The sequence below is a fragment of the Budorcas taxicolor genome, chromosome 1 (assembly GCF_023091745.1).
Source record: "Budorcas taxicolor isolate Tak-1 chromosome 1, Takin1.1, whole genome shotgun sequence".
NCBI lineage: Eukaryota > Metazoa > Chordata > Mammalia > Artiodactyla > Bovidae > Budorcas > Budorcas taxicolor.
Window position 1 is genome coordinate 46,080,081 of NC_068910.1, and position 18,340 is coordinate 46,098,420.

At 45.2% G+C, this 18,340-nt stretch overlaps 1 protein-coding gene across 2 annotated transcripts in view; it reads right to left on the reverse strand.

Moving 5' to 3' along the window:
• Positions 1-18,340, reverse strand: part of TRAK1 (trafficking kinesin protein 1) — a 96,844-nt gene that overhangs the window by 40,567 nt on the left and 37,937 nt on the right. The window lies entirely within an intron of this gene.

Consider the following 18,340-nt stretch of genomic DNA (forward strand, 5'->3'; position numbering starts at 1 on the left):
AATGGCCCAGCCTCCTCTTCCCCAAATGGCCTAAAATCTAAGTCTCTGCAACTAGGTTCCAAACCATGAAAACTGGGGTGATAGATTTTTTTTTATTTAATCCACACACACACAGTCATACACATGGTATTTCATAACATATGCCATTTGCTTAAGAGGTCTTAAGAGGATGCCTCCAGGCCACTTCAGGACTATGTCTTTGTTCTTCCATTGGAGAAAAAGGGTGTGCACCGAAAGAAGGCTTTCATCTCCAGAAAAATCTCAGGGTTGTTTTATTTTAAATCAATGGCAAGGAAATGATTTGTAGTCCAAACACCGTGAAGGTAGCATGGGTTTTATTCTGAGGAGGAAGGAGTGAAAGCAAATGGATTTAGAGCCAAAGCATAAAATTTTTTGACACCAGCCACTGAGGGGCCAAATAATAACTTGTTATTAATTCCTCATAACTAAGACTCTAACAAACAATTCTTTTAAGAGTAAAAGACTCAGTTCAGCTTTCGCAACAACCCACTTGCAGTCACAGCCCAGGCAAGGCCTTTGGGAATTGAAGTGTATTTCTAACCAAACTCAGTAGCATCACTAATGGCTAATTGCAGCTGGAAAGCAATAGGTCGCTAAATATTTTATAAATGCAAGCAGAGATCATCCTAGTGGGTGAGCTCAGAGAAATCGGATCTGTTGGAATGATTTTCTAGTTTAAGGGAGAGACCTGAAATCTGGTTCCAAATCTGAAACCCTCCCAAAACAGGGCCCTCTGAGCCAGGATGGGGGACGGTTCTTCTGCTGGCCTCTCCGCCCAGAGCTTTACGGCAGAAACCCTCTGGCCGCTGGCTGGAGGAAAAGCAAGGGAAATGTACAGGGTTGGTGAAAACCAGAATTTAACTTGATGGAGATGGAGTCCAGCTCAAATTGCTCTAAGCAGTTCACCAGCTTGAGGTCACAAGAAACCTTAAGTGCAGAGTCCAAGGGTGCAGACAGGAGTTGGTTTTCCTGCTGCACGGCTGTGATGCTCTGCAACGGTGCACACAAGACCCAGAGGCCTCCAGCCAGCTCCCTCTAGAAGAGTATGACGAGCCGGGGCATCAACGGGCAAAAGGCCGCTATGCTGAAACCTGTGCTGTGCTGCCTCCAGGGCCATCTAACGCCCACCCTAGCTCTCCTCAAAGGACCGGGTCCTTGGCTTTCCTGGAAAGAAAGACAACCAGGCTACATTTTAAACTCATCTTGGCTCTGTGCTACCCTAACGTAAGAGAATAAGACTCAGAGCACAGTTTTTGCTCTGGGATTGAATTAATTGAAAATTACATTTACATTTTAAAGCTATATTTTTGAATTGAGATCACTGTAGTTAATTGTGTAGATAATCATATGCAGATGTAAGAAATAACACAGAGATTCCACATACCCTTTACCAAAGTTTTACCCGATAGTAACATTTTGTAAAATAATATCACAACCAGGGTACTGACATTGCTACAATCGAGGAATCTTACTCAGATTTCTCCATTTTACTTGAACTTGTGTGTGGGTGTGGGTGTGTGTGTGTGCGCGCGCACACGTGTGCACACGTGCATGTGTGTGAGCGTGTGCACCTGCACATGTGAATATTAAGCTTTATATGATTTTATCACTGGTGTAGATTCATTATCTACCATCACAAGGACTGTTGTATTGCCCTTTTATAAAGCTATTTTTTTAAAAGATTTAACATGCCTTAACAACTGAACCCAATAAAACCTACACCTGGACCAGGGTTTTTTCCAGCATGAACCAGTCAGGCATATGTCATCACCATACATGGTGACAGGAGGCGAGGGGTACGGAACGATGCAGAGACTTCAGGAGGCTCTGAGGTCCCTGACAGCCCAGCCACAGAAGTCAGAGGCAGAAATGAAAAACTACTATGGAAGCATGTGCCCTGTTATTCCAGTTAAGTTTTCAAAAACACATATAATCCCAATGGTGATGGGGTAAGGGAGTAGATTTATAATAAACAGAAAAAAATAGAATAGCCAATCAGTTCAGTTCAGTCACTCAGTCGTGTCCGACTCTTTGCGACCCCATGAACCGCAGCATGCCAGGCCTCCCTGTCCATCACCAACTCCCGGAGTCCACCCAAACCCATGTCCATCGAGTTGGTGATGCCATCCAACCATCTCATCCTCTGTCGTCCCCTTCTCCTCCTGCCCCCAATCCCTCCCAGCATCAAGGTCTTTTCAAATGAGTCAGCTCTTCACATGAGGTGGCCAAAGTATTGGAGTTTCAGCTTCAGCATCAGTCCTTCCAATGAACACCCAGGACTGATCTCCTTTAGGATGGACTGATAGGATCTCCTTGCAGTCCAAGGGACTCTCAAGAGTCTTCTCCAACACCACAGTTCAAAAGCATCAATTCTTCAGCACTCAGCTTTCTTTATATTCCAACTCTCACATCCATACGTGACCACTGGAAAAACCATAGCCTTGACTAGACAGACCTTTGTTGACAAAGTAATGTCTCTGCTTTTCAATATGCTGTCTAGGTTGGTCATAACTTTTCTTCCAAGGAGTAAGCAGTCTTTTAATTTCATGGCTGCAATCACTATCTGCACTGATTTTGGAGCCCCCCAAAATAAAGTCAGCCACTGTTTCCACTGTTTCCCCATCCACCTGCTGTGAAGTGATGGGACTAGATGCCATGATCTTCGTTTTCTGAATGTTGAGCTTTAAGCCAACTTTTTCGCTCTCCTCTATCACTTTCATCAAGAGGCTCTTTATTTCTTCTTCACTTTCTGCCATTTGGAGAGAACTGCAATTTTTAATTTTCTTTTTTGTATTTTATTTTTCTGTAATGACCATGCCCTGATGGGAAAAACATTACTTAAAATATTTTCCAGGAAATATTTGACTACAATATAGGGTACTCCCTGAGGTAACTTTTAAGAGTAATTCATAATAGCACCATCTTACATTTACCAAGCACGCTAACTACAGCCTGGCCTTGTTCCTAGCCCTGTAGATGGATTATCTCATTTACTCCTCAGAGTGAAAAATACTACAGGGTAGCTGCTAAGTCACTTCAGTCGTGTCCAACCCTGTGCGACCCCATAGATGGCAGCCCACTAGGCTCCTCCGTCCCTGAGATTCTCCAGGCAAGAACACTGGAGTGGGTTGCCATTTCCTTCTCCAACGCAGGAAAGTGAAAAGTGAAAGTGAAGTCGCTCAGTCGTGTCCGACTCTTTGCGACCCCATGGACTACAGCCTACCAGGTTCCTCCATCCATGGGATTTTCCAGGCAAGAGTACTGGAGTGGGGTGCCATTGCCTTCTCCACTATAGAGTAGGCACTCACCTTAACCCCATTTTACCAAAGAGGAACTGAGGCCTAGAGAGGTTAACTAACTCACCCAATGTCACACAGCTAGCAAATGGTGAATTTCAAAGTAAGAGGAGACTCCTAGCAGAGGCAGCAGCTAACACTTAAGGAGTCCCTGCTACATCCAGGAATTTAATGTGCTTTTCTTGTTTACCTCTCAGAACAATCTTGCAGGGTAGGCACTATTATGATGAGTATTCTATGGATGAGGAAACTGAGGCTCAGAGAAGTTAAGGACCTGACCCAAGGTCACAGCAAACGAAGCTGCATGTGCTGGGGACTGAGCCAAGGCCAGTCTGGCTCCTGTACTGAACTAGGGAACCACAGAGGATTCCAGGGCACGGCTGAGGTCAGCACAGATCAACAATGTTTAAGCATAAAGAAAGCAAAAAGCACCCGTGCTTTAGGTCAGATCTGCGACGCTGGTGCCATGAGGCTCAGGTTTTCATAGGAGAATCTACCACAGCCACGAGGCCCTGGGCAAACCCCGTAATTATGTCTTGGGCTTCCTCTTCCAAGAAACGACGACTAACAAATGACGCTTTAAACAGTACGACAAGCACAGTCTGCATTTTTAAAGCACCAATTTTCCAGATACTCAGTCTACAATAAACCATCTCAAGTTTCTCTCTCCATGAGAACAGTATTTCAAACAGAAGTTCCACTTCTGAACAAGGAAGCTCTACCAAATAAATCTACTTCCACCTGAAAGGTACTAAAAACAAATGAGAACTTTATGCTCAGTGGGAGCCAGACATAAAAGACCATACATTGTATGACTCCATTCATACTAAGTATCCAGTATAGGCAACTTATAGAGACAGGCAGCAGATCCGTGGTTCCCTGGGATGAGGAGTGGTGGTGCTTTAGTCAATGAGTCATGTCTAACTGTTTGTGACCCCATGGACAGTAGCCAGGCTACAGTCTGTAGTCATGGGATTCTCTAGGCAAGAATACTGGAGTGAGTCGCCATTTCCTTTTCCAGGGGATCTTCCTGACCGAGGGATTAAACCGGGGTCTTCTGCATTACAGGCAAATTCTTTGCCGGCTGAGCCACCAGTGAAATCCAAGATGAGAAGTAGAGAAATGGAATTAATTGTAAATAGACATGAAGGATCTTACGAGGCGAGATGGGGGACGGCAAGATGTGAACGTTCTAAAACTGAATTATGGTGACTGTTGCCAACTCTGGAAATTTACTAAAACATACTATAAATTCTTCACTTAAAATCGGTGGATTTTACAGTATGTAAATTATACCTCAATATTTTATCATCAAATTATATGCAAACAAGCATCCCTGGGCTACATATGTCACAGCCAGTCATTTCAACAGAATATGACCAACACATTCTTTCTTGATCTCATGATGGAGCCTTTCTCCAGCCACAAGAATGTTCTCAGACAGCAAAAGTGTTTAGGAGTAGCAAATCAGTGATTAGAAAATCAGCAGTGATAAATGGCACATAAATGAACTAATCCACATGGACTAGACTATTTTCAATTAGATAATTGTCATAGCATTTGCTTAGATGGCAGAAGTTCACGATACATCCATAACGCCAGCTCTTTCCAATTTTCACTTTTATATTTTCCTCAAGTTACAGCCACTTCTTGGAGATTCAGCCATGCCCTTTCCTTGGCTGTTGCCCTTTATTATCTATTTTCAAAATAATTTAGACTTGGCCCAAAAGCCCAAGTGTATTAACTACTAAGACCTATAAGACACACATGATTTGGCTTTTAAAAAAACACACAAAACCTAACTATTTTCATGCAGCCCTTGATGTATGTATAGGAATAGAATGAGGTTCACAGTACTATAGTACTTGGTAATAAAAAACAATGCTCATTTGTCCGCAGTTAGCATTGGAGAAGGAAATGGCAACCCACTCCAGTGTTCTTGCCTGGAGAATCTCAGGGACGGGGGAGCCTGGTGGGCTGCAGTCTATGCGGTCACACAGAGTCAGACACGACTGAAGTGACTTAGCAGCAGCAGCAGCAGCAGAACAAAATGAAAAAAGAACAAATTGCTTGTTATTTCTGTTTAAATGGCTCCATGTCCAAAATGACAGAAGCAAAATGAACCTAATTCTTACAAATGTCCTATGTCCCTTCCCACCTATAGAAGTCACATGATAGCCCGACACATAGTTGATGCTCAAAAAAATGGAAGAGTTTGTTTTACTCCCAGATGAGTGTTTGCAAAGAAAGGCTCATTTCTAACCAACCAGAGGGCCCAGAGAGGGATGAAAACATAAAAGCTTGGTGTATATCTCATCACCTCCAGATGAACATGTATCTTGGAAAGAAATCCCCTCTCTGCCAGGCTTCCTGCATAAAAAAAGACGTCTGGAAACAGGCCAAGTTGAAGTCCAGTGTGATATGATGAGGCACAAAGCTGCTAAGAAAGAAGCTGCATTAACAGAAAGGCATCAACTTATAAGCAGTTGTGGTCCTAAGCCAGAAGCAAACAGGCAGACGGCCGGCCATGAGTCCTCACAGATGAAAGGTGCTGGCTGATCACGAGAGCTTTAGGGACAGTCTCCGAGATGGTGTGGTGGCAGAGGCCAACCCAGAGCCCAGTTCATTGCTAACGGCTGTGTGTTTGGTCATGACCAGCGTCTGCATGGTGCTGGGTCTATGCACTAGGAGGTGGGAGCGGGGTGTCACTTGCCAAGAGTAGAGACCTGACAGGGAAGCTCTGGCTACATTTGCCTGTTCATCAGCGTCACTGTCAGTTGAGATTAGGGTGTGATGATTGTACTGGCTCACTTTCTTTGCCAGGGTTGTTTGAGAGCAGGGCACCAGAGCAACTTACTGAAGAGACTGGGAAGAAAAAAGAAAATTACTATCAAGTACTTACAACAGGCTAACAGCTACCAGGCAGAGAAGGCAATGGCACCTCACTCCAGTGTTCTTGCCTGGAAAATCCCATGGACAGAGGAGCCTGGTGGGCTGCAGTCCATGGGGTCACGAAGAGTCGGACACAACTGAGCGACTTTACTTTCACTTTTCACGTTCCTGCATTGGAGAAGGAAATGGCAACCCACTCCAGTGTTCTTGCCTGGAGAATCCCAGGGACGGGGGAGCCTGGTGGGCTGCCGTCTATGTGGTTGCACAGGGTCGGGCACAACTGAAGCGACTTAGCAGCAGCAGCAACAGCTACCAGGAGCAGTTTACAAATACTATTTCACTTAAAACCAGTACAACACAGTGACACAGATATGCCCTCGATGAGACACTGTGAGGCAGAGAGGGGGCCAAGTGACTTGTCCAAGGTCAGACAGGACATAACTATGGACTTGAACCCGGTATGTTGGACATTAAAATCATCTACCCCACCCTAGACTGAAACACTCAGAGTTGACCTATGGGGGCCATTCATCACCACGGTATTTAATGAAGGCCTCCGTGGTGATAATCAAATGGCTCACTCATTGACTGCTCACCACGTGCCCAGCAGTCTGCTAAAGTGCTGGATGTCTACCACCTCCTTCAATGTCTACATTTATCCTAGGAGGGAAGTACTACCATAGCCCACATTTTAGACATGAAATTACACAAGGTCACAAAGCTATGAGAGGGTCTGATTCTATTTGACACCCAAACTGGGCCTCTTGGCAATGGCACCCCACTCCAGTACTCTTGCCTGGAAAATCCCATGGACAGAGGAGCCTGGTGGGCTGCAGTCCATGGGGTTGCTAAGAGTCGGACATGACTGAGTGACTTCACTTTCACTTTTCACTTTCCTGCATTGGAGAAGGAAATGGCAATCCACTCCAGTATTCTTGCCTGGAGAATCCCAGGGAAGGGAGAGCCTGCTGGGCTGCCATCTATGGGGTCGCACAGAGTGGGACAAGACTGAAGTGACTTAGCAGCAAGCACAGCTGGGTAAACAAAATAAATCCTACCCCTGAGGAATTTAAGCCCTAATTGAGAAGGTAAGACAAATTAGCATAATACAGAGGAATCAGCAGGAAGCGCCAGGGGAGAAAAGCTCTTAGGGAGTTCAGATGGCTAGAGACAGCGGAACAGGTACCACAAAATGCACAGCTTTGCCCATTGCCAGCCCTGGGGTGCTGCTGGTACCGCCACCCTAGAAAGAGCCCTGAGCAAGGGACATGCGTGGTGTCGCCATGGATACTATCAAACAAACCCAGGCTGAAACCAAGGTGACGAACCAATGGGCAGAGAGACCTTTGTAACAGAGGTGAGGTCAGTGCTGATAAGCTAGGCCAGCTCCTTTCTCTACTGTAACCCTTATCAGTACAGACCCCAGGGCCAAGGCCTGATGGCGCTTTCTCTCTGGGGTGGACATTCCCACCCCACAAGACATCACAACCACCAGCAGGCCACAGCACCATCCCCCACACGGCCCAGCCCTCCTCCTCTAGCCCCAGAGATCCCTGGGGCTCTGAGAAATGAGGAATCCCTCTCAGACTGGGGGAATGAGCTCCACTGGTGCTGCTCCTCTGCTTCACCTTGGAATTCTTCACTAAAGAATCTGGACACCTGCCCGAGGCACTCCATCAAGCGCTGGGTTCCCACTGTCTAACAGCATCATTTGCATCTCGGCTTTTTGCAGATGATAATTACTGGGTAGTGCTCAGCCCCTGAAAACTGGCCTGTGTCCAAAAGACTGCCTACTGACTGGCAGGAGCCACCTCTGATGAGGGGACGTGCACTCTCTCACAGTCTCAGGGCTCAGTAAACCCCAGACCACGCCACATGCTCTTTTCAAATCCTGCTACACGAAGGCCATCCTGAATATACCTGCCAGGAAATCAGTGACCAATCTGGTAATCGGGTGACAGCCTCAGAAACGTCCAGGTGAGAAAACATGACAAAGACCCCTCCTCGAGAAAGCGAGAAAGTGGGAGGAAACTGCCCCACAACAAACCACAAGGATATGATGAGAAAACTCCACTGTTCACCAGTATCCTCCTGGAGCTGATATCACAGCTCGGGGACAGAGGGGTGTGACCACTGCACCATCGCTCAGCAACACTGTGACTCCCCCTGCTCCATCTCAGGGATGGGGGGAAAACAAGAAAGCCCACCTCAGAATACCACTCAGCAACAAATCACTTGAGATCAACTCAGTTTCTGTACCACACAAGCCCCCAGGGACCAGAAGGACACAGAATCTAGACACTTTCTCTCCTGAAGATAAAAAGAGGCATGCTGCCTCTGACAGCTGTGTGATCCAAGCAAGCTGCTTCTCTGGGTGCCTCGTGGGTTAGGAAGATGATGTGAGATAATGCAAGGCAAGGGCCCACGGCTCTACTAGCTGAGAGCCCAGGCGTGGTAGAGGGCAGACCCCACAGCAGGGTGAGGGCCCTGTTCTGTGCTTATAGTCCTGGGACTCTGGATAACCTATCTGCGTCTCAGTTGCTTTGAATACAAAATGGAAATAATGCTTATTTCAAAGGCCACTTTGAAGATGAAATGGGTGACATCAGGAAGTGCCTATCACTCCCACAAGGTGACCTGGGAGGAACCAACATATGTCTCCTGTATCCTTGGCTACCAATATTAGTGTTGCTGTTCAGTCACTAAATCGTGTCCGACTTCTTGTGACCCCCTGGATTGCAGCATGCCAAGCTTCCCTGAGCTTCTCTATCTCCTGGAGTTTGCTCAAACTCATGTCCATTGAGACAGTGATGCCATCAACCATCTCATCCTCTGTCACCCCTTCTCCTCCTGCCTTCAATCTTTCTCAGCATCAGGGTCTTCTCCAGCGGGTTGGCTCTTTGCATCAGGTGCCCAAAGCACTGGAGCTTCAGCTTCAGCATCGGTCCTTCCAATGAATATTCAGGGTTGATTTTACTTTAGGATTGACTGGTTTGATCTGTTACCCCAAACTAATTTTATCTTTCAGTTTTCAATCAAAAGCACCTCTTTAGGAACTCTTAACAGTGTAGGAAACCACCTCAGAATCCAGGGAACACGGTTACATCTACATCAAGCCCGTATTTTCACTATTCACAGAGACTTCTCTTGCACATGTGGTAGTGTGGCAGGATCAGAAGAAAACAGAGTCCTGCCCAGTGAACTCCTTGCTTCCAGCAAAAGTGGACACAGAGACCAAGCATTCCAAACCAAATCCCTGTCATCCTGATCTACACCACAGACTTCTTTCAGGCTGGGAGCAAGTCTTGTGAAATTTATTTTCCAAAGAAAACTGGGCACATTGATAATGAAGTGTGCCTTCCATATCCATGGGCTCTACATATGCAGATTCAACTAACCCCAGATTGAAAATATTCAGAAACAAAGAAAATTCCAAAAAGTTACAAAAAGCAAAACTTGAATTTGCCACCGCTGGCAACTATTTGCATAGCATTTACACAGTATTAGTCATTGTATCAATAAGTAACCTAGAGATTTAATATATACGGAAGGATATGTGTAGGTTCTATGCAAATATTGTGCCATTTTATATGAGGGACTTTAGTATCCATGGGTTTTGGTATCTACAGTGGTCCTGGAACCAATCCCCTGTGGATACCGAGGATCAACTGCATCTTTCTTTTGCAGTTACTGTCTTGAACATATTATTTTCACCTTCTGGACAGCTAAAAGCTTTTTTATTAGAGAAAGGAGGGAAATTGGATGGGAACAAATAAGAGCAGGAAGAGAACTGTAACAGACTACCTTAAGAGGGCAAATACAGAGCAGGTCCCCAATTCTCCCCTCCGTCAAAGATGATCACCAAGTAGAGACCCTGGCATCTGTGAGGCATGGACCAGCACAGGGCAAGCTGCACCAGAATCATGCAGAGGGTGCGTTAGAACCCAGACGCTGGGCCCCAGCCCAGTATGTCTGACTCAGCAGGTCTGGGGCCGGGCCCAAGAATGTGCTTTTGTAACATGTTCCTGGGTGACACTGATGCTGCTAGATGGGACCCCACCTTGAGAACTGCTAGCACAGTATTTAAGAGCAGTCTATGTAGGGTCCTAGAGCCAGTTTACATGGGTTGAAATCACCTACGAGCTGTGTTACTTCAGATGAGTTGCTTACGTTTCTTCTTAGAAACCTATGAAATGGAAAATCATAACAGTCTTTAAACTCCTATGCTTATTTTAAAGATTAAATGCATGAATCTACTTAAAAGTACTTGGAATAGCGCCTGGAACATAGTAAGTACATGATAAACAGAGGCTATCATCATCATTATCATCTGGCTGTCAGTTTTTTTTTAAGGTTCAAAATATATAGATATATGAAATATATATAAAATATGTGCAATATATTTTTACTTCTCTTGACAAGGATATATCCTACTTTTCTAAAACCTACTATAACCTTCCATTTAGAACCATATGGCTCAATAATTGATTTGAAAAATCATCTTACTATGGTGTAAAACAGCAGCTCATCTCATACTTTAATGTGCACAGGAATTTCCTGAAGGTATTGCTAAAATGTCGATCCTGACCCAACAGGTCTGCGGTGCTGCCTGAGAGTGTGCATTTCTAACAAGCTCCCAGTCCACATGCCGAGTGGCCTGGCTTTGAGGGACACAAGCTGATCTAGTGAGGTCTGGGCCAGCCCTGGTTCTGCTAGAACAGAGAGATGCCTTTCTCCTGATCACCTCCAGGAACCCAATAAATGCACAGTCCCCCCGGGCTGTCACTCCTCTCTCCTTTCACCTCCATCATCTTCAGGGAAGGACTGGGTGGGGCTCCGGGCTTCAGCCCTGCTCCCACCTAGTAGTAGTATTGAAAGCCGCTCAGTCGTGTCTGACGCTTTGCGACCACGTGGACTTCACAGTCCATGGAATTCTCCAGGCCAGAATACTGGAGTGGGTAGCCGTTCCCTTCTCCAGGGGATCTTACCAACCCAGGAATCGAACTCAGGTCTCCCACACTGCAGGTGAATTCTTTACCAGCTGAGCCACAAGGGAAGCCCCTGCTCCCCGCTCCCCTTTGCCAATTAAACACTTTTAACTGTCCTATAGGTGAAGTGTTAACATTTTCAGGGTAGTAACCTCAAAAGATAAACACGTTCGGTATACAGCCAATTATAAACCATCTAAAAAACAAAAGTTATTTTAAGACATGGAAACGGGCCATCAGAGAGCAGAATTTTGAAAAAAAATCTTTTGATTGCTTTTACTCAAAACCTAAAGAACTTCCCACAGTCGCTCTTTAAACATTCTGTTTTACCCCATTTCCCCCCTCCCCTGCAAAATCTCTTTTTCTAGGCTCTAAGTGAAAACCCCAAAAGCCCAACTAAGAAGCTCACACTCAGCATTTGGGTATATCCTTATTTAATACCCTCCCTCTTCTCAAAAAGCAGCACCTCTTTGATATAGCCTGGTGGTAGGTTCCCAGGTAATTCCAATGTCAGCTCATATTTTTCTGTTAGAAATATTTCTCTCTCTATATATATATTTTAAAACTCCTATTTCAAATTGGTGATTAATAATTTTTTAAAATAAACAATTTCCTAAAATAAAAACATTTAATAATGACTCAAGTTTCTATTAACCCACCAAAACTCATTCTGTCAAAAGAAAACAATGAAAACTCTTAAAACAAAGTGCTAAGATGCCACAAAGAGGGAGGGCACTACTGATATTTGCAACAGGTATGAATTTCAAAGATATCAGTTAAGCAACAGAAGCTAGACAAAATAATACACACTGTTGATTCCATTTACATAGTCGAGAACAGGCAAAACAAATCAAAGGGGATACAAGTTAAGACGGTGAGCAGTCTTCCAGGAGGGAGGTGTAAACTACAAAGAAAAAAGGGGACAAGGGGACGTCCCAGGATGCTGGAAACACAGCTTCTCTCCTGGTGGCTTTACAGTCACCATGTAAGACATGTGTCCTTGACCTTATACTCCACTGAGGAAATAGAAGACTGCTGTGAGACCAGTAAAACAGCCAGTTCTATATAGATGCTAACAGGGAAAGATCAGACTGGAGCAAAGAACAGAATTTACCCTCCTCCAAGAGGTCCAGGGTTTCCTGCTGCTCCCGGGTGGGCTTCCTCTCTTCATTCTGGCAGTCATACTCAAAACATTCTTCTTCTCCCACATCTCTTAGGGACATTGCTGAAGTCACCCCAAAGCCAAAACATCACCCTAAGGCGCTGTCCTTGAGGGAGCTTCTGGCTGCCTTCCTGGAGGAGGCATTGGGGCCGGAGCCCCTGGGGCGCACGCAGGGGCCTGGTGGGGGCCACAGACATGCCCGGGCTCAGTTGAAATGGCGGGTGTGCACAGGGCCACTGGCCCATCGTCACCCAGGTGGACCCGGAAAGGGGTGGCTCCCAGAGCCAGGAGGCGGGGCGGAGGGGGTGAAGCACCTATCAGGAACGGGAAAGCCCCGCCCAGTCCTGGGGAGAGGCTGGACGGAGGTAGGGGGCGGGGTGGTTCTGACAGGTGCTATGGAGTCAGACGGGAGGGGAGTAGGCAGGTGCATGGTGTCAGGCCAGCTATCTGCATCCAGATTCTTCTCCCACTTTCCTCCCCCAGAAGCAATGAGGATTGGTGACTTCCTGGAAGTTTGACGGAGAGACTGCAAAGGGTAATTTGCCAATTATGCCTCAAGCAGATACACACACCTGTCTAAAGTTCGGGCTCTGGCAGAGGAGGTGCCCTGGTGACTGACTGCCCAGTACTCTCCATGAGAGAGTTTCTGTGGGTGTGCCTCAAAAGGGAGACAAATCTTGAGTGTGACAACAGTATGACACAGTGCTGAACAGGGAAGGAAAAGACCATTTGGGTTTCTAGCAAGAGGAAAAGGGAAAATTGCAGGAAACATTACTTGTGTTAAGCCTAATTCATCCCAGTCTTTCTTTGGTAATAATATATTGCATTTGCTCTTTTTAAACTGCATTTTATAAATTCCACTCTTATTCTACATCCATGGTTTCACAGCCAAATTTATAAATAATTTTTTTTCTAATTGCAGGATAAGGAGGGTAAAATCTATCGCCTAAAAGTTTGCAAAGTTGCCTGAAAAAAAGAATCCAGTTTTATTGCATATCTCATGATCAATTCCTTTGCACTGTTTGATTTTGCCTGTAACGGTGAAATGGCAGGTCCTTCCATCAAATCCTCTGAAAGGCAGCCTGAAGCACTGGTGTCTCAGAGAATCACAGCATATTCTACAATTCCTGGGCTTTAGCCACCTCCCCGCTACACTGTGGCAGTTCTCTCTGCTCCTAAAAGCTATAGCAGGAGGCCTAAGATACCTCTCTGCCCAGGCACCTCCCTCAGGTAACCAAGAAGGCCTTGAGCAGAGGCAAAATGCTCAGCAAGAATTCTCTGCACAAGTTCAGGAACTTGGTCTTATCCATCTTTGAATCTTTAAAGCTGCAGATCCTTCTTAGGCAGCTAAAAATGTACTCTACACTGAATCACTACCTCCATAAAAATGAATAGAAAACCATAGACCAGTGCCTATAGACAGAAAATGAAATAGAATAAAGACTTTATTAAAATTAATACCTAAAGACATATGCCTTGACAGGTTACTTTTCTGGAACCTGAAAAGAACTGCTACATTTTACAATGGTAAAAATGTGTTGTTTATAAAAAGTCAGGTCAGTAGGAATTCAGTGGCAGGAAGCACAAAATCACATTTGAAAATCTTCATAAGTTTAAATATAATGTTTATAAAAGGCATACACTCTGGGAGCGGGAATACATTCTTTAATCTCATTGACGTTATCAAATTGGAGCTTGTTAATTCAATTCAAAGGACAGTGAGTCTTAAGGCCTGGGAAGGGAGGGAGGGAGAAATCTCCACTTTGTACATAATTAATTCATGAGTATCAGATGGACTATGAGATGTGCAGGTTACTGGGCGGGGCTGCAGTATATACAAATGAAAACAAGAGCTGATTTCATATATTTGAAAATACTATTAAGTGATTTTACTCATTACCTGTTGGTTATACTCAGCTCTTAACTCAATCCTAGGCTACCCTTAGTAAATGATGTCCAAGTCTCTTTGTATTATATAATTTAAAATATATACATGCAAATTAAAAATAAATTTAGGACATGGTGTCATGAACACAAGACCACTCTAGCCTGCCCATGTCAGCCCTATTCTCTCAGTTCCCTCATTCTTCAGGGTCCTCCCCACCCCCACCTCAAACCCCTTCCCCTTCCTTTGCCCCACTTCCTCTGCAGGAATGTGAGGGAATTCTCCAACCTCATCCACCTCTGCATTCACTTCAGGGTTGAAGGCAGAGATGGGCCAAAGTGCATCTTCTCTGAGATAACAGTTTTTCCAAAAGTCAAAGCAGAATATGATACTTAAAGGCCAGCAAGAAGGCCTGGCCATCCCTCTGCCAGGTGACAGATGGACCATGGGACACGGACGTGGGGTGTGGAGCTGAGGGTGGCCCGGCCCTCCCTCGAGAAGCTGCTCACCCCAACAGTCAAGCAGCTACAGTGTGTGCTGTCCAGCAGTGGGGACCAATGGAATGCAAGGGCTCAGAGCAAGAAGGAAGGGAGTGGGTTCTGAGCCGGGTTCAGGGAAGTTCAAGGCTATGGGAGGGAAGTGTCACTTGCCTCCCAGTGGGCAGAGGGACCTCTTCCTGTGAGGGTCCTCTCCAGCTCTGTTTCACATAACCTCCACGGACACATCTCCCCGAAGCTCCATCCTCTGTCCAAAGAGTAGTTGCAAGCCACTAGAGCTACCTACTTACATTGAAATCTCAACTGATTAAAATCAAATGAAATCCAAAATTCAGTGACAGTAGCCACATTCCAGACACTCCACAGCCACAAGGGGCTAGTCACTACCAAACTGGACAGTACAGAATGCTTCCATCATCACAAAAAGTCCCACAGCACAGGCACGCCCGAGGCTGCCCCTCGTCTTTAGACAGGAGTTGGGCACTCCTAGACCTGCATCTCCCGTGTAGCCTGCTCCTGCTACACCTCCTCCACAGTCAAGAGTCTCCTGCCCCTCTGTGTGCCATGCACTTTGCTCCACTTTCCATGAGCCTCGCTGTCCTTTTACTTCCTGACCATACACAGCAAGGTGGCCCGTCGCTGAAGGTCACTTCCCCAAGGCCCTTGCTTATGCTATTTAAAAAACAGAGACAGAAACACAAAGCTCTGAAAACTTGGTCTCTGTGCTCCCTCTGGCCCTCTCTCAGCTCTTGAGCCCTTTGCTTCTGCCTCTGCTTTACTAAAGCTGCTGATAAATAAAAATGTACAGCTACATCATATATTTACATTTAACTCTTAAAAAAAAAAAATATCCTCTCAGCAGTCATTCAGGTGCTATGTCTGGAAAGGGAAGGTCAGTATCTACCTCCAGGGGCACATTCCACAAGAAACATGATGGGGCCTGCTTACCTACGTTTGACACAAGTGCAGGAAAGTCAGAAAACCATCTCAAAAGCCTAGTAACAGTTTCTCAGTGAATGCTTAAAATATCTGACAAAACTTCACTCACAAACCAGTCACCCTGACCCTGGGCGACATTTTAGAGGTCACTGCAATCGGGGAACAGCGTATGTGCCACCTAAATGTAACACCATGGATTTTCATCATGGATAAGAAGTTGTAAGAATAATCACTGTGTAATCTGCCTGAGTGTTTCCATTTATAAAATCAGTATGAACTACCCCATCTCCCACCCTGACATTCAAATCTGTAACGCTGCAAAAGGGGACATAAGGGTGGATGATTACAAAAGAGATTACAGCAAGAAACAGGGTAGATACAGCAAGATACTATACTTTGCTCAACAAACCAGTTACCTTTTCAGAGGAATTTTTAAAAAGAACTTAGTAACTAGTACTGTTTCTGAAAAGATAATATTAAGTACTGGCCTAGCACTTCGCTGATCACAAAGAGCTTTTACTCTATTTACATGCTTTTACCATCCTACGAGATGGCTCTGCCCAGTGGGGTTGTCCCCATTTACCAGATGGGAGAGTTGGGTTTGCTGGAGGCTTATGGGGTCCCAGGATGTGCCTAACTGTTGGTAAACAGAGACAACAGGCCTCCAATGGAGTCGCTTGTGCTAAGCCCCAGGGGCAGTCAACCAAGACTTAATACCTGACCTAATTGCAGCTTCAGCCTCTCCCAGGAATGAGGTCTTAGCCAGACAGCCTGGAATTTCCTGGTCAGCAGTAATGAGGTAATCGGCCTGAGAGACCCCACTCGTCCCCCAAAGAAAGATGAGATAATCCTTTTTCTTGTCCCCACTGCCTTCTGTCTACAAAAGCCTTCCATTTCATACAGCTCCTCCGAGCTTCTTTCTACTTGCTAGATGGGATGAGGCTCAAATCCTGAAATGGTGAAGAACACCACTTTTATCTTTATCAGTTGAGTTTTGTTTTTAAATACCACACAGCCACAGAGAATGCAAAATGGGCCTCAAAGGCAGACTGCGGGCCGTGCTTTTCCGGCCATTCTGCCTATTTCTAGAATAATTATGAAAGTGCACTCCGTTTCTTTAACTCAGGGACATATACTTGAACCCAAACCTTTCTGAAAATTAAAAAGGCCTCACACTCTTTCTAAGCATATTTTTCTTAAGTGACCAGTGGAGCCAAGAAACAACCTAAGATTTCATGACAGACAGAAAGAATCATCTTCCAGACCCCTGGGCCCCGGGATGGTCTCCATGGCACTGTTCTCCAAGCATACCTGCTGCAAAGAATCACCTACAGCAGGCACTAAAGATTCTGATTTCTCAGGGCCTCTCCTGGTCTGCAGTTAGTCTGGGAGTATGCTTTTTAAATAATGGGGTGACTCATGATTTGCCAGGTTTTAGAAGTTCCTGCAATTAAGAGATGGGACACAGTTAATGTGGGTAACCAGGAACCTGTTTGATGCTAGAATTTTAAGCTATAAACGCTGAGTGCACGTGTGCAAATTCTGCACAAGCCACTGCTGTACTGGGTTGATCACTGGCTATTTCAAACCTCTAAAAATCACTTTAAGGTACTGGGCAATCAACCTCTCCAACTGCTTACTATTCTAAGCATCTGCCCCATGCCCCTGTTATACCCTCTGGAGTCTGATTGTGTTTGAGGGGCTGAGGGGTTGAGACAGAGTATTAAGACTCCACAACTAAAACTCATTACGGGGGAAGGATACAGTCAGTAGACTGAATAAACCTCAAAAGAGAACAGCAGCCATTTCTTAAGTCCACATTTAACAGAGTGATCCCTAATTGTCCTGCAGTCTATATTTCCACCCTCATGTACTACTTTTTCGGTGCTAACCTTGCAACTTAAGTGCCAGTCAGTAACTATGACATAAATGATGATTTTGCATCTTTTTAAAAAACATTTGACTCATCTTTTGTTATTACTATGAAAAGCTCCCTGGAAGTTTCCCACATTAAAGATTCCAATGACAAATAAGTAAGAGAGACAAAGCAACACTCTGTGTGTCTAACTCCTACCTGGCCTCCTCACCAGAAGTTCAGAACCAGGAGATGAAAGGGCTATTCAAAGACTGCTTTGCAGTTTTAAAGCTGCATGAAAACAAAGGCACACTGCCTCCATTTCCAGACTAACCTGGCAGTTCAGGAAAGAACCCAACTAGTCAGACGTGTATAAACAAGCACTGTCAATATTAGCATATTCCTGAATTCCCCACTCCCTTTTGTGGGCTTTCCTAAACCACATTAGTTCTGAGCTTCCATTCCTTTGATTCCCTGTTTTGCTAATTATCTTTAAAATGGGATTATGAAAATGTCAGTTGTCCCAGCAAATTCTGTCCCAGTGGCCTTTCTACTTCACCCAAATTGGTATGGAGGAGAAAAGCAACTATTTCACTCAGCATACACTCAGACAGTAACTGCTATCAACATTTATTTACCCTTGGACAGATGAGCTGCCTCTTTTTCTGTTTTCCTTTTCTGCTGGAAGAAGAGAGATCTGGCTGCTTGGGGCCAAAAGACTCAACCAAGAAAGGGCTGGGTAAGAAAATCCTTCTGAGAGACACCCAGACAAGAGCAGGCCTCTTCTCACCCTTCAGATTAAGCA